Source organism: Trichomycterus rosablanca, unplaced genomic scaffold (genome assembly GCF_030014385.1).
Source record: "Trichomycterus rosablanca isolate fTriRos1 unplaced genomic scaffold, fTriRos1.hap1 scaffold_215, whole genome shotgun sequence".
Taxonomy (NCBI): Eukaryota; Metazoa; Chordata; class Actinopteri; order Siluriformes; family Trichomycteridae; genus Trichomycterus; species Trichomycterus rosablanca.
Genome location: NW_026947043.1, coordinates 57,696 through 72,660, shown reverse-complemented (window position 1 = coordinate 72,660; position 14,965 = coordinate 57,696).

Sequence of the window (14,965 nt, the reverse complement as noted above, 5' to 3'; positions counted from 1 at the left end):
TTACCACAGGGAAGACATGCTGCTGTAATATTTTACCAAATGTTATAACTCTGGATATATCGTACCCACTGGGTGTTATTTAATCTGTATTCTGTAGGTAATCTAATGTTTTCTCTGCTCGTGTGTTTATTGTATTGGCGGGTACATAAACCTAGCCGGCGGTATGAAGCGTCTTTGTTTAAAGTGAGGCAGAGATCCAGAGCTGCAATAACATCGTTTGCCTATAGAGCCTATCCCAGCTTTTCAATGGGCGCAAGGCACACGGTAACACCCTGGACGGGGCACCAGTACATCGCAGGGCAGACACACACACATTAGGGCAATTCAGTGTCTCCAATTAACCTGACTGCATGTTTATGGACTGTGGTAGGAAACCCATGCAGACACGGGGAGAACATGCCAACTCCACACAGACAGAACCCGGACCGTACACGTTGTGAGGCGACAGTGCTACCCTCCGATTCGCCTCACTTCGTACCTCATTGTCTTCGTGCTCTGGGAGAACATGCCAACTCCACGCAGAACGGACCCTGATCACTCCACCTGGGAATCGAACCCAGGACCTTCTCGCTGTGAGGCGACAGTGCTACCCACCGAGTCACCGTGCCGCCCTTGTTTTTATTAGACAGGGTCGGTGATGATGAGTGCATCATTCATTCATTCATTCACAGTTGACAGTGTTACCACCACGTCAGCATGGTCAGGGTCACGGTGGGTCCGATTCACTAACAAAAGGGCAGGAAACACTGTGAAGAGGTTGCCAGTCCATCACAGGGCAAACACACACACATTAGTGTTTATATATATATATATATATATATATATATATATATATATATACAGTATAATATCAGTGAAATGCATTCTGAGCAACCCAAGTTGTACCCATGATTGACATCATAAAAGTGCACTGCACTATTTTTAATTTTTATTTCAGAGTGAGTGAGTGTGCGTGTGTGTGCGCGCGTCTGTAATGGAGGTAGAAAAACAGAAAAGACTGAACACGAGGTGCTTCTAGTGCAGAAACGCCATTAGAGCAGATTACAGCTACAGTGGAGTCAAAATACTTAGACAGACCCTGCTGTTCAGACCCGGAGCAATTTGACTTCATACTAAAATGACATGTAGGAACATTGCAGTTACTCAGACATGCACAGTTTTAATGTATCTGGTAGTCATAACATTACAGAGATGGCTTTTGTTTTACTGGAATGGCTGTGTCCTGTTTACTAGCTTAAATGGAAGAGTTTTGTATTAAGGTTCAGCTAATTAGCCTTCGATTACTTTGTGTATAAGTGAGCATGTGACTTTCCATTAGTACCCTGCTTAGGACGTTTTGGCTCATCAGTGTAGAGAGGACTATTCATCCATCTGTTCATCCATCCATCCATCTATCTATTCATCTATCTATTCATCCATCTGTTCATCCATCTATCTATTCATCCATCCATCCATCTATCTATTCATCCATCTGTTCATCCATCCATCCATCTATCTATTCATCCATCTGTTCATCCATCCATCCATCTATTCATCCGTTCATCCATCCATCTGTCCGTCTATCCATTCATCCATCCATCCATCCATCCATCCATCCATCCACCCACCCATCCATCCATCTATCTATTCATCCATCCATCCATCCATCCATGCATCTATCTATCTATCCATCCATCCATGCATCTATCTATCTATCTATCTATCCATCCATCCATCCATCCATCCATCCATCCATCCATCCATCCATCCATCCATCCATGCATCTATCCATCCATCCATCCATCCATCCATCCATCCATCCATCCATGCATCTATCTATCTATCTATCTATCTATCTATCTATCTATCTATCTATCTATCTATCTATCTATCTATTCATCCATCCATGCATCTATCTATCTATCTATCTATCTATCTATCTATCTATCTATCTATCTATCCATCCATCCATCCATCCATCCATCCATCCATCCATCCATCCATGCATCTATCTATCTATCTATCTATCTATCTATCTATCTATCTATCTATCTATCTATCTATCTATCTATCTATTCATCCATCCATCCATCCATGCATCTATCTATCCATCCATGCATCTATCTATCTATCTATCTATCTATCTATCTATCTATCTATCTATCTATCTATCTATCTATCCAACTATCTATCTATCTATCTATCTATCTATCTATCTATCTATCTATCTATCTATCTATCCAACTATCTATCTATCTATCTATCTATCTATCTATCTATCTATCTATCTATCCATCCATCCATCCATCCATGCATCCATCCATCCATGCATCTATCTATCTATCTATCTATCTATCTATCTATCTATCTATCTATCTATCTATCTATCCATCCATCCATCCATCCATCCATCCATCCATCCATCCATCCATCCATCCATCCATCCATCCATCCATCCATCCATCCATCCATCCATCTACCAGTGGAAGCGAAGATCAAACCCAGGTCTTCTTTATAAACTCGCCTGTAAGTAGAACAGTTTGTTTGTTTGTCTGTTCCAGTGGATTGGATTGTAACGCGTGTTGCGAGCCAGGCGCTGTCGAGAATGCCTGTGGTTCTACAATAAGATGTATGTGAGGCATGGTCACGAGTCCACACGGGTCTGGTCGTATATCAGACAGACAGTGTGGTCGTACCTGACAGGCTGGACGTCGAGTGTAGTGATGTGCAGTATGGTGCAAACTGCAAAGATGATTTAACGGGTGTTCGTGATCTATCTGTCACAGCTGCGACATGCACGACATTTATTTTTCTTGTTTTTCCATCGAGTTAGGTTTAAAATGTTATCAGATACAGAGGAGAAATAGTTCGAGCCAAAGTTTTAAAAAGCAGACTGCATTATGTGTGTGTATGTGTGTGTGTGCCTGGATAAAATTAATAAAAGGTGTCAAAACATAAAAGACATGACATAAAACGGTGGCACTTCTTGATCAGTAATGACAGCTCAAAATGCAAAATTTGTTAAAATGTCATTAGACGCACATGACAGTCCACAAAAAAAATAGAAAAAAATGCCGCTATCAGATGCGAATGTGTTCGGTCTGTATTTTCGCGGACGCGCTCGACTGTCTGTCGTGTCACCTGTCTGTGCAACACGTAGCAGTTAGACGTTCGAGATGACACGCCGCGTGTTTTCAGCTGTCCGTGCTGTAAAACAGAGAACGGGAGATGTCTCGCAGTGGAAGCGCAACATCTGTGGGAGTGAAAGTGAGAAAGCGGTCCTGATGAGCGGTCTGATTTGATCGTAAATGTGTTGGATGGAATGGCATGTTACTTAGAAAATCTAGTCCTGTCCAATTACCCGATCGCTTAACGCTTACTCTCTACTGATGCTGACCTCTCTTCCTGACTGAAGAGAGCCAGAACTGACACACGCCCCCTCCGACACGTGCGCAGTAGCCGAATGCATCTCGTAAGGGGGTTCGTATGTGTCACACACTCATCCCCATTATCCCCCGTCTCTGTGCAGACAGCATCGATCAGCCAGCAGAGGTCAGTTCCAACCCCCTCTTTACGAATTAGCCAATCGTTTCCGTGTAGGCGCCCAACCTGCCGGTTGCAGAGCTGAGATTCGAGATGTGTGAGGTTCTATACGTTTGTAGACATGTGCTCCCATCCTCTCGTCTGTTTTGAACTTGCAGCCCAACCTGTAATGCGGCAGGGCTAAGTGACCCTGCAGATAACTGTTACCTGCAGATACGTGGGGTCTTCCGATCTAGTCGTATCCGATCACCCGATCGCATTGCGCTTCCTCCCTTCAGACGTTGAGCTCCACTCCTGCCCCTCCGACCCGTGCGCAGTAGCCGACCGCATCTCGCGTGAGGGTTCGTATGTGTCACACACTGATCCCCATTATCCCCCGTCTCCGTGCAGACAGCATCGATCGGCCAGCTGAGGTCACTTCCGGCCCCCTCTCTACGAATTTGCCAATCGTTGTCCGTGCAAGGCGCCCAGCCTGCCGGTTGCAGAGCTGAGATTCGAGATGTGTTTTACTGCTGCGCCACCTGAGCGCACAGGGGTTTGACCAGGGCACGAATTCTTGTAAACCTCTACTTTGGTCACATGCCTATCTATACTAAAAAATTGTTTTAAGTATTGATGCGGCTGTAATCGTCTGTAGTGCCTGCAAAACAACGGACCAGAAATAAACAGTGTGTATACATGATGTCTGTGGTGTGTAGTGCCAAGTATATTTAACGGGCGCCATGTTCTGGCTCCATGGCAACAAAGTTTGGTCTGCCTAATTAAGTCCGCGTTCGAGGAGGGTTTTTAGCACACGCACGCACACACACGCACACATACACACAATTGTCTGTCTGTTGAAGTACATCAGGGGCCAGTGCACCACGCAGATGAAGCATATCAGTTCCAACCTGCTGCATGTATTCCCCTTTGATTTAAATTTCTTTCATCCGGTTGATTATTGAGGCCAAGCAGCAGCAGCAGCACCACACACACACACACACACACAAACAACACCACTACCACCAAACTGCAGAACCTGTGTGCAACATCGATTCTGCTTTTATTTCTCAGTTCCGTCGTGGTATCCGCGCGTGTGCGTGCGTAGGCGTTTGTGCGCACAGATTAGCCGGTGTCTGGACGCCGCTAAATGTCAGCGCCGTCTCACGCCGGTGTCTCGCGCCGCTCCCGACCGCCGGCAGTATTAAAAACTTCTCCAGGGATTTCTCCGGAGACGATCCTCCTCCGAGACTCGAGACTCGAGTCGGTTTCACTTATAGAAACACGGCCAACGGAGAGCAATAGAGTGGAGGAGATGGAGCAGAACGGCCAGGGAGGAAGACAAACACGTCGAAGCGAGAAGAAGGATAGAAATAGGCACAGGATTTAGTGAAGTCGGGACTGGGTGGGTATGAGAAAGGAAGGTTGTAGAGCTGAATTACACGGATCGGCCATGACATTCGAACCGCCTCCTTGTTTCTACACACACTGTCCATTTTATCAGCTCCACTTACCATATAGGAGCACTTTGTAGTTCTACAATCACTGACTGTAGTCCATCTGTTTCTCTGCATGCTTTGTTAGCCCCCTTTCATGCTGTTCTTCAACGGACAGGACTCTCCCAGGACCACCACAGAGCAGGTATTATTTAGGTGGTGGATCATTCTCAGCACTGCAGTGACACTGACATGGTGGTGGTGTGTTAGTGTGTGTTGTGCTGGTATGAGTGGATTAAATACCGGGTCCGCTCACTGTCCACTCTATTAGACACCCCTACCTAGTCGGTCCACCTTGCAGATGCAAAGTCAGAGACGATCGCTCATCTATACGCTGCCCACGGGGCGCTGTCGGCTGGATGTTTTTGGTCGGCGGACTATTCTCAGTCCAGCAGTGACGGTGCTGTGTCTGATCCACTCATACCAGCACAACACACACTAACACACCACCACCACGTCAGTGTCACTGCAGTGCTGAGAATGCCTGCTCTGTGGTGGTCGTGTGGGGGTCCTGACCATTAAAGAGCAGGGTGAAAGAGGGATAACAAAGCATGCAGAGAAACAGATGGACTACAGTCAGTGATTGTAGAACTACGAAGTGCTCCTATGTGGTAAGCGGAGCTGATAAAATGGACAGTGAGTGTAGAAACAAGGCGGTGGTTTTAATTATTATTAATTCATTTAGCATCGTTATCCTAGTATTGTTAATCTGTATCGTTATACTCCAGGCATTCACTCCATAAGTACCAGGACGCCACAGTATATCATTTGTGCTTTCCTATTACACTTGGCTCGGTATAAAATAGCCCCTAATATGCGAATAAGCATCCCTGTAATGCAAAGATACCAAATAACGACGCGCCGTCCAATCCCCTCTTCGTTTTCAGAGATCGCAGGGCACCCCCACAGTCTCGCCGTGTAGGATCCGGCACGCTAATACGGACCGTATCGTGCGACCCCCGGCCGAGAACCGGCGTTATCAGTGCTTCGACGCTTACGACGTTTATGATCGTGCAAGCGATGCCTGACAAGACTCATGGGCTGCTGGGAAATGCAGCGAGGGCAGAAACGCAGGGTCGCGGATCGATGGAGCGAGCCGGAACAGAGCGGCAGGCGGAAGTACGGCGGAGTCGGAGCTGTTCGATAACGCTCGCAGATCTCCGGCGTCTCTCCAGACTTTTAACTTTAAAGTTACTCTTTGAGATTTTGAAATCACTCAGGCAAAAAAAAATCGATACGGAGCAACGGAGCTCAGCACTAACCCCAGTGTAATAATATTTTACATAGAAACGATTCGGTGCTTGTCGGTTAGAAACTCAGCCCTGCCGCCCGACTGGGCCGGGCGGCTACATGAACAACGATCGGCTGTTGTTCATACAGGGAGGAAGCCGGATAGTGACTCTCTCATGGCTGATGCAATTACGACCTCTGCTGGCTGATTGATGCCGCCTGCACAGTCGATCATGCGTCGATCAGGGTGTGGCTCTCCGTACACGAAGCTGATCTGCATATGAACATTAAAACCACCTCCTTGTTTCTACACTCACTGTCCATTTTATCAGCTCCACTTACCATATAGAAGCAATTTGTAGTTCTACAATTACTGACTGTAGTCCATCTGTTTCTCAACATACTTTTTTAGCCTGCTTTCACCCTGTTCTTCAATGGTCAGGACCCCCCACAGGACCACCACAGAGCAGGTATTAGTTAGGTGGTGGATCATTCTCAGCACTGCAGTGACACTGACATGGCGGTGGTGTGTTAGTGTGTGTTGTGCCGGTATGAGTGGATCAGACACAGCAGCGCTGATGGAGTATTTAAACACCTCACTGTCACTGCTGGACTGAGAATAGTCCACCAACCAAAAATATGCAGCCGACAGCACCCCGTGGGCAGCGTCCCGTGACGACTGATGAAGGTCTAGAAGATGACCGACTCAAGCAGCAATAGATGAGCGATCGTCTCTGACTTTGCATCTACAAGGTGGACCAACTACCTAGTTTTTTAACCCCGTGGACAGTGAGTGGACACGGGGTTAAAAAACTCCAGCAGCACAACACACACTAACACACCACCACCATGTCAGTGTCACTGCAGTGCCGAGAATGATCCACCGCCTAAATAATACCTGCTCTGTGGTGGTCCTGTGGGGGTCCTGACCATTGAAGAACAGCATGAAAGGGGGCTAACAAAGCATGCAGAGAATGAAATGGACTACAGTCAGTAATTGTAGAACTACAAAGTGCTCCTATATGGTAAGTGGAGCTGATAAAACGGACAGTGAGTTTTTTAGATTGACATCATCGTGTTGCCTACTTTATTGTAGTGACCGGTAGAAACCTGACGTTAATAAAAGAAGCGTTTTTACAGTATTTAATTAGATCTGTTACTAGTGCATGAAATCATGTGAATTATTAAGTAATTAGTAAGAAAAACAAACAAATTGACCTGTGCAGTGATAAAAAAATGTAATGCATAAATGGTAATTACTACGGCACGTTGATTTTAGTAACGATTAGTCATAAAAGACAAAGATAATAAGGTTCGTGGTGGATCTGAAGCTTGATACAGATTTCTTGCGAGTTTAAGTTAGACAGGCGTGCGGAGACGTTCTCCTTACGGTACGCCGAGTTCGATCCATCGTCCAGGACCATTTTAATAAATAAAAACCATATGCCAGTGTGTGACTTTGAAATTGCCACGACTGTCCAAGCTGTTCCCATTAAAAACAGCTGGAAAGGGAAACATCGCTTAATAATGGGTGTAAACCGGGGGGGGGGGGGGGCGTCGATTTAAAAGACGGTTCAATTAAAGGCCAGGTCTGCACCTTTCTCTTCGAATGTGAATTGCTATTTTTAAACCGCTATAAGTCTTTGAATACGAGCCAGAAATCCTATTTGCAGCGAACAAGACTAAATCCGGTGAGTAGCTCTGGGTAAAGTACTTTTCTTTGGCACCAGCGCGACGTGACAAATCTGACGTTCGTCGACGTGAAGCACTTTCAGCACGGGGACAAAAATCGGCCCCTGATTTCATCGCTTGGCGTCTTTTCAAGTACCCAGACCCTGTGAATCTGTCTGTGTTGGCATGAAATAACACATCAATGGAGGGTTTTGGCGTACAAGGTCGCTTAATCGACTTTATCATGGCCAGTTTACCCAACCGTAGTAAACATTAGTAAACGACATGCTTTTTATTATTTATTATAGTCGATGCCCTAAAAGGAATTCATTTCAATTTAGTCATTTCCCATTCCCGATCGTTAACCCACTGCCGCCTTCACAATCGAGGAGAGCCGGATCCTGCCCGGTTCGTGGCATGGTCATAGGGCAAGTCGTAGCCTAGTGGTTAAGGTACTGGACTAGTAATTAGAAGGTCGCTGGTTCAAGCCTCACCACTGCCAGGTTGCCACTGTTGGGTCCTTGAGCAAGACCCTTAACCCTCAATTGCTCAGACTGTATACTGTAACTGTAATGTAAGTCGCTTTGGATAAAAGGCGTCTGCTAAATGCCGTAAATGTAAATGTAAAATGGTCATGTGTTCAAACACTCGAGCAGTGATTGGCTAGAGTGTTAGACTGCTTTAGCTAAAAAAGCCCAATCAAGAGTAGAGCAATTAAATTGAGGAAAAACTGATGTTAACAAGGACGTCACAGTGGCTCGGTGGGTAGCGCTGTCGCCTTACACGATAAGGTCCTGGGTTTGATTTCCAGGCGGGGCGGTCGCCCCTTGTCCGTGTGGGTTTCCCCTGGGAGTTCCGGTTTCCTCAGACAGTCCAAAAACGTGCGGTCAGGTTCATTGAAGACACCGAATTGCCCTATAGGTGAATGTGCGTGTGTGTTTGTGTGTGTACGTGTGTCTGGCATCCCGTCCAGGGTGTTACTGTGTACCTCGCGCCCATTGAAAAGCTGGGATAGGCTCCGCGACCCTAATTGGATAAGCGGGTAAGAAAGTGAGCGAGTGATGTTAATAGAAGAAGCCTTGAATGACCCAGTCGACTATTTAAACCCCATCGATCATTGCTGGCATACCTTAAGCGGGCATACACCACCACTTCCCAAGCAACCTAGCAGACTTCTGGGAGAATTCTGGGAAGAGGTGTGACCAAAATTGCTCTATGGCACCATGTGACATTGGTCCAGAAAGACTGCTGGATGTATAGCCACTAAAATGGTTCAACCAAGTAATAATTATTCGCATTCATTTATGCATTGTCTGTTTACCACCACTTACAATCAGGGTTGTAATGGGTCTGAATCGCTGAGGGAAAGGCAGGACTCATCAAAGGGCAAACACGGTCCTTGGACTGCGGGAGGAAGCCGGAGCACCCGGATGAAAACCCACACATAAAGGACTCCGCTTGGGAATCGAAACCCTGTGAGGCAGCAGTGCTACCCACCGAGCCACCGATTACACACTCACTCACTCGCTTTCCTAACCGCTTATCCAATCAGGGTCGTGGGGAGGGGGTGCTGGAGCCTATCCCAGCTTTTCAATGGGCGCAAGGCACACAGTAACACCCTGGACGGGGCGCCAGTCCATCGCAGGGCAGACACACATAAACGAACACATACACTCATTTACCTATAGGGCAATTCGGTGTCTTCGATGAACCTGACTGCATGTTTTTGGACTGCGGGAGGAAACCGGAGCTCCCGGAGGAAACCCACACAGAAAGGGCTCCGCTTGGGAATCGAACCCAGGACCTTCTTGCTGTGAGGCAGCAGTGCTAACCACCGAGCCACCGATTACTCGGTCACTCACTTTCTTAACCGCGTAAATAATTCGGGTCGCAGGGGGGAGCTGGAGCCTATCGTAGCGTTTCAACGGGCGCAAGGCACACAGTAACACCCTGGACGGGGCACACACACACACCCATTCACCTATAGGGCAATTCGGTGTCTCCAGTTAACCTGACCGCATGTTTTTGGACTGTGGGAGGAAACCGGAGCTCCCGGAGGAAACCGATCATATGCATATGATTATAATTTGTATTTTATGCAAGTTTGTGGATTTGTGGCTATAAAACGATCATAAATAAATACAACTGAACCCAGGTTGTGACGAGGCAGTGCGATCGTAGCGTGAAGTAGTCTGAAGTGGAGGCAAACCAGTAGCGACGAGGAATACGGGAAGGCGGTCGGAAGAAGACCAGACCGACAGAGTGAAGTCTAGACGATATAAACATGCGATCGACCGGAAAGGTCGATCCGATACCGGGAAGGATCGAAGCCGGGCGTCTTGGACGCGCCGCTCTTCCCCGCGTCATCGCGTCCGCCGACTGTCTCGCGACGTCTCCGCCGGTCGAGGAATAATTTCCACGGACGACGCGTCGGTGCTGGAGCCGATCAGCCATAACATTAAAACCACCTCCTTGTTTCTACACTCACCGTCCGTTTTATCAGCTCCGCTTACCACTTGGGGGAACTTTGTAGTTCTACAATCACTGACCGTAGTCCATCTGTTTCTCCGGATGCTTTGCTAGCCCCCTTTCATGCTGTTCTTCGATGGTCAGAACTCTCACAGGACCTCTACACTCTACACCTCTGCACTGACACCGATGGTGGTGGTGGCGTCAGTGTGCGTCGTGCTGGTATGAGCGGATAAGTAAACACCTCGCCGTCACTGCTGGACTGTAGTCGTCCACCGACCGAATATATCCGGGCAACAGCGCCCCGTGGGCAGCGTCCCGTGACCACCGCTGAAGGTCTAGAAGTCAAGTGAAGGTCAAGTGAAACAGCAGCGATAGATGAGCGATCGTCTCTGACCTCACGTCTACGAGGTGGACCGACTGGGTAGGAATGTCTGATAGAGTGGACAGTGAGTGGACACTCACGCCAGCACGACACACACTAACACGCCAGCACCATGTCAGTGTCACCGCAGTGCTGAGAATGATCCACCACCTAAATAATACCTGCTCTGTGGTGGTCATGTGGGGGTCCTGACCATTGAAGAACAGCATGAAAGGGGGCTGACAAAGCACGCAGAGAAGCAGATGGACTACAGTCAGTGATTGTAGAACTACAAAGTGCTTCTATATATATAAGTAGAGGCACAGTAATGTTAGAAGCATATCACTTCGATTTATTATTATTATTATTATTATTTATTGATTCAGTATTTGCATTTTTTACCGTTACTACTGGTATGCGAGCTACGTTTATTCCCAAGGGCCGGTCCTTGGCCTCGATGGTACGGGTATCTGCTTAGAACAGCATCGAGAGTAATTTAAGTAGTCCGGTCGGCCAGTAGGATCGTCGACGATCGGATCTCCTTCGTCTTCAAACGGTCCGATCTCTCGTCTCGTATCGTCCTTCGTTCACCTCTGCCGGCGAGAGCCGCGGGAGCCGAGAGGATCGGCTCGGGTTTGTATTTCGGTCACTCCGGCGGGGTGTCGGTCTGCCCGGCGGGCTCCGTTCGGTGGGTCGTGTCGATGTCATCGCGTGTGGTAGAGTCACCAGAGTCGACTCGCGGCAGGGCAGTCGTAGCTCGGTGGTCAAGTAATCAGACTAGTAATCGGAAGGTTGCCGGTTGGGTCGCTGGTCCGCACTGTCGGGCTCCCGAGCGAAGCCCTCGACCCCCAACGGTCACAAGTGTTGTGTTCATTAGAAGGTATCATGGCTGAGAACGGTCCATCACCCAAATAACAGGGATCTCTGGAAGTCCTATATGGAGTCTATTAGGGTGAAAGAGCATACAGAGCAACCAAGTCGTATAGACGTATAGAAGTCTGGTATTACCGCCTCTTGGGACGACCGCTCGGCACAGGTCTACGTAGACACGCAGGAACACTCAGGACCTCGCAGATTACAGAACGCCTCCACATTCGACAGTTCCTCCAGAGGTCCTTAGCGTAACCCATGCAAAGCTGGGCCGATCTCTCGGTAACCGGTTTTAACACAGCAGACGAAGCGCAACGTTCCCCGACCCACGATCAGCCTCCATCGACCCCATCAGCTCGAGTTTATGCTAACGATGGGGCACAAAGGGCCCAGACTTATCATAGCAGGAAGCTGAGAGGGTGTGTTTGCTTATTCGAGTGTGTGTGTGTGTGTGTGTGTGTGCGCAGTACTGCTGCTGGGGATCTTTCTTTACACACGGTGGAGGAGCTACAAGGGCCTGAAGGAGGGAGTGTACCACGTCTCGGCTCACCACGACGGCTGGGAGGACATCCGCGAGAACGTGCTCAATTACGACGAGGAGGGGGGCGGAGAGGAAGACCAGGTGAGTTAACGACCCGCAACGTTCCCCCGACGGTTTAACACACAGGACGCGAGCCAAAGATAGGCATCGAACGAGTGGCCCACGTCGCCATGACGACCCTCGAGGGACGACCGAAAAACGCGGAATCGTCTCCACGGCAACCTTCTCCGTCGAGCGCTCGCCGGCTCCGATTTCTCACGCCGACCCGAAGCCGAGCGTTTGGAGACGGCGTGACGGCTCGACGTTTTACCCCCGACATCTCTCGCTGAGAGTGCGTACGCCGGGGAGAGGAGCTCCAGGTTCTATCCTTTTAACGGAAGGAAACTAGAAAGAGTCGTCGCTTCCGCGGAGAAGAAACGGCCAACCGACGCCAGCAGGGGGTAGACGGGTGACTTCGCGTGGGGTGTACGCAAGAAATCGATGGTAGTTTTAAAGTTTCCAAAAATAGGTTTAAGAGTTCAAAAATTGGTAAAGAAAAAAAAAAAAAAAACATGAGGAATAAATATTTTAATAGGTACATATGATATTAAAGCAATAGTTATTTGAAAGTTTAAAAAATAGGTATAAAAATTGTAAAAAAAAAAAAATAATAATTCAAAAATATCTTTTAAAGCGACGGTCATTTTAAAGCTTAAAAAAGTAGGTAGAGACATTAACCAAGTCAAAGTTCCCCATCGTGTTCGACCGACGCCCGATTTCTTTTAGGGAGCCCGACGCGTGCCAAGTCAAAGTTCCCCGTGGGGTTCGACCGACGCCCGATTTAAATTCCAGCCTCGTGTTTGTGCATGATGAGCGGCGTGGTCAACCACAAAACAGAGGATATTTATTCAGACCTCTGCTGGGTACGGGCTTCTGCCAAAGCGACGTCGGTCGACGAACGCTCGAACTAGTGGGGTACTGAAATCTGGCTGACCGGCAAGCGATAAATACGTGAATCGAAACAGCACAGTGCACTAACCCGGCGGGGTAGTCGAAGCGTGGCGTCAGGGGTCAGCAGAAGGACATCGAGGCCTTCCCGATCCCAAAAAAGGCTAACGGTACGGTAAGCTCCCCAGGGTAGTGTCGTTTTATCTCCTGCACTCGCCAAGGGTCGTACTCCTTGCAGGGCAGGGGTGTACCCTGGGCCAGGAGTGAGAAACACTGCCCTAGGGCACTTATAGATGGTAATTTGACCCTGCAAGACCCAGCTTTTCTAAGCTGTACAGATGTGTTTAGATGTAACTAATCTGTTTTCTCTCTCTCTCTCTCTCTCTCTGTCTCTCTCTCTCAGAACGCCTACGACATGGCAGAGCTGCAGAAATCCCTACAGCCGAGTCCGGCCCAGTCCGTGCAGTACTGCCGCTCTCGAGCCCTCCATCATCATCATCATCCTCCTCCTCCTCCTCCACCACCCATCCAGCAGCAACACCACCAGAGTCATCACCCGCATCGGTCCGACCCGCCGTCCCGGGCCCCGACGACCGCCGGCACGCCCTCCCTGTCCTCCGGCTGTACCACCCTGCGCAGGGACGTGCCCCCGAGCCCCGGCCCGGCCCGGCGCGCGGCGCCGGCGGCCGCCGGGCTGGCCCGCAAGAGCCTGTCGTTCTCCAGCCAGGACCTGGCCAGGTACCTGTGCGAGATCATCCGGGACGCGGAGCGGCACGCGGACTCGGCGCCCCCCGACTCGCTGCAGGTGTTCTCCACCGAGGGCGGGGGCACCCCCGCCGGCTCGCTGAGCTCCTTCAGCTCGGCCGGCCTGGACGAGAGCGGCGCGGCCGGACACGAGTGCGCGAAGGACTGGGGGCCGAGGTTCGACGAGATCCGGGCGCTCTACGAGAGGGCCGAGGCCGGCGACCTCTGAAGGACATCTCGCGTCGGGGACGGACCCGGAGGCGAAGGGACACAGGGGCCGGCGTCCCCGGGACCCTCGACGAGCCGCGAAGGGGAGACGCCGAGGTCCGAGGCGGCGTCTCTTATTCCGCGGCCTTCCCCGGCCGGTCTTTCTGAACGTTTTTCCCGGACGGGAGGGGTCGAACGAGCGCGAGGGGGGAAAGCGAGAGCGCGGTGCGTCTACGGCACCGAGGGACGACTTTCGGACGCTTCGGCGGGAATACGAACGGCGCCCTTCTCTTTTCGAAGTTCGAAAGACTAGTGGGACGCGTCCGGGCCACGCCTCGGCGGTCGCGTCCCGTGCGATCGAATGTTTTTTATGAAGGTGCGAGAGATCTCGGTGCCGGGCAGCCCCTCCGCGCAGAGGGTCGCGTCACGTCGGCGGGGTTCCGGCCCGTCCGGCCGGAGTCGAGAGATCAGGCCGCCAAGGCGGCGGCACGCGCGGGCGGCCCCGAACTGTTCGCGTTCGAAGCGCGCTCCCCCTGTCGTCCCGCCTCTCCGTCGGACGCCCGTCGCGGTGCCGGGGAATCCGAAGAGCCTCTCGTCAAGGATCTCAAAAGTGCCAATTTTTTTCTAACACTGCTCGAACCTAAAAGGTCAGAAACGGCGCCGCTAGCGCAGGGCTTCGTATTCGGTACACAGAATCCACCGGGACCGCAGTTCGGATTCGTCGATCGTGAACCCACGCAGAGCGTCGGGGGTGCGCGACGGGTACCCGATCCCGCGTACCGTGAAGTGTCTTTACCTCGTCTGTACATAGACGGACGTGACCGCTTTGAGAAGAAGTACGAAGATCCCTTCCGAGAAACATCAAGACAGTCGAGGGGGCCGTCGCCGTTCACGTGCGCTCGTGTCGGATTTCTTCACGGATCGCGGCGAGAATCGTTTCGGACG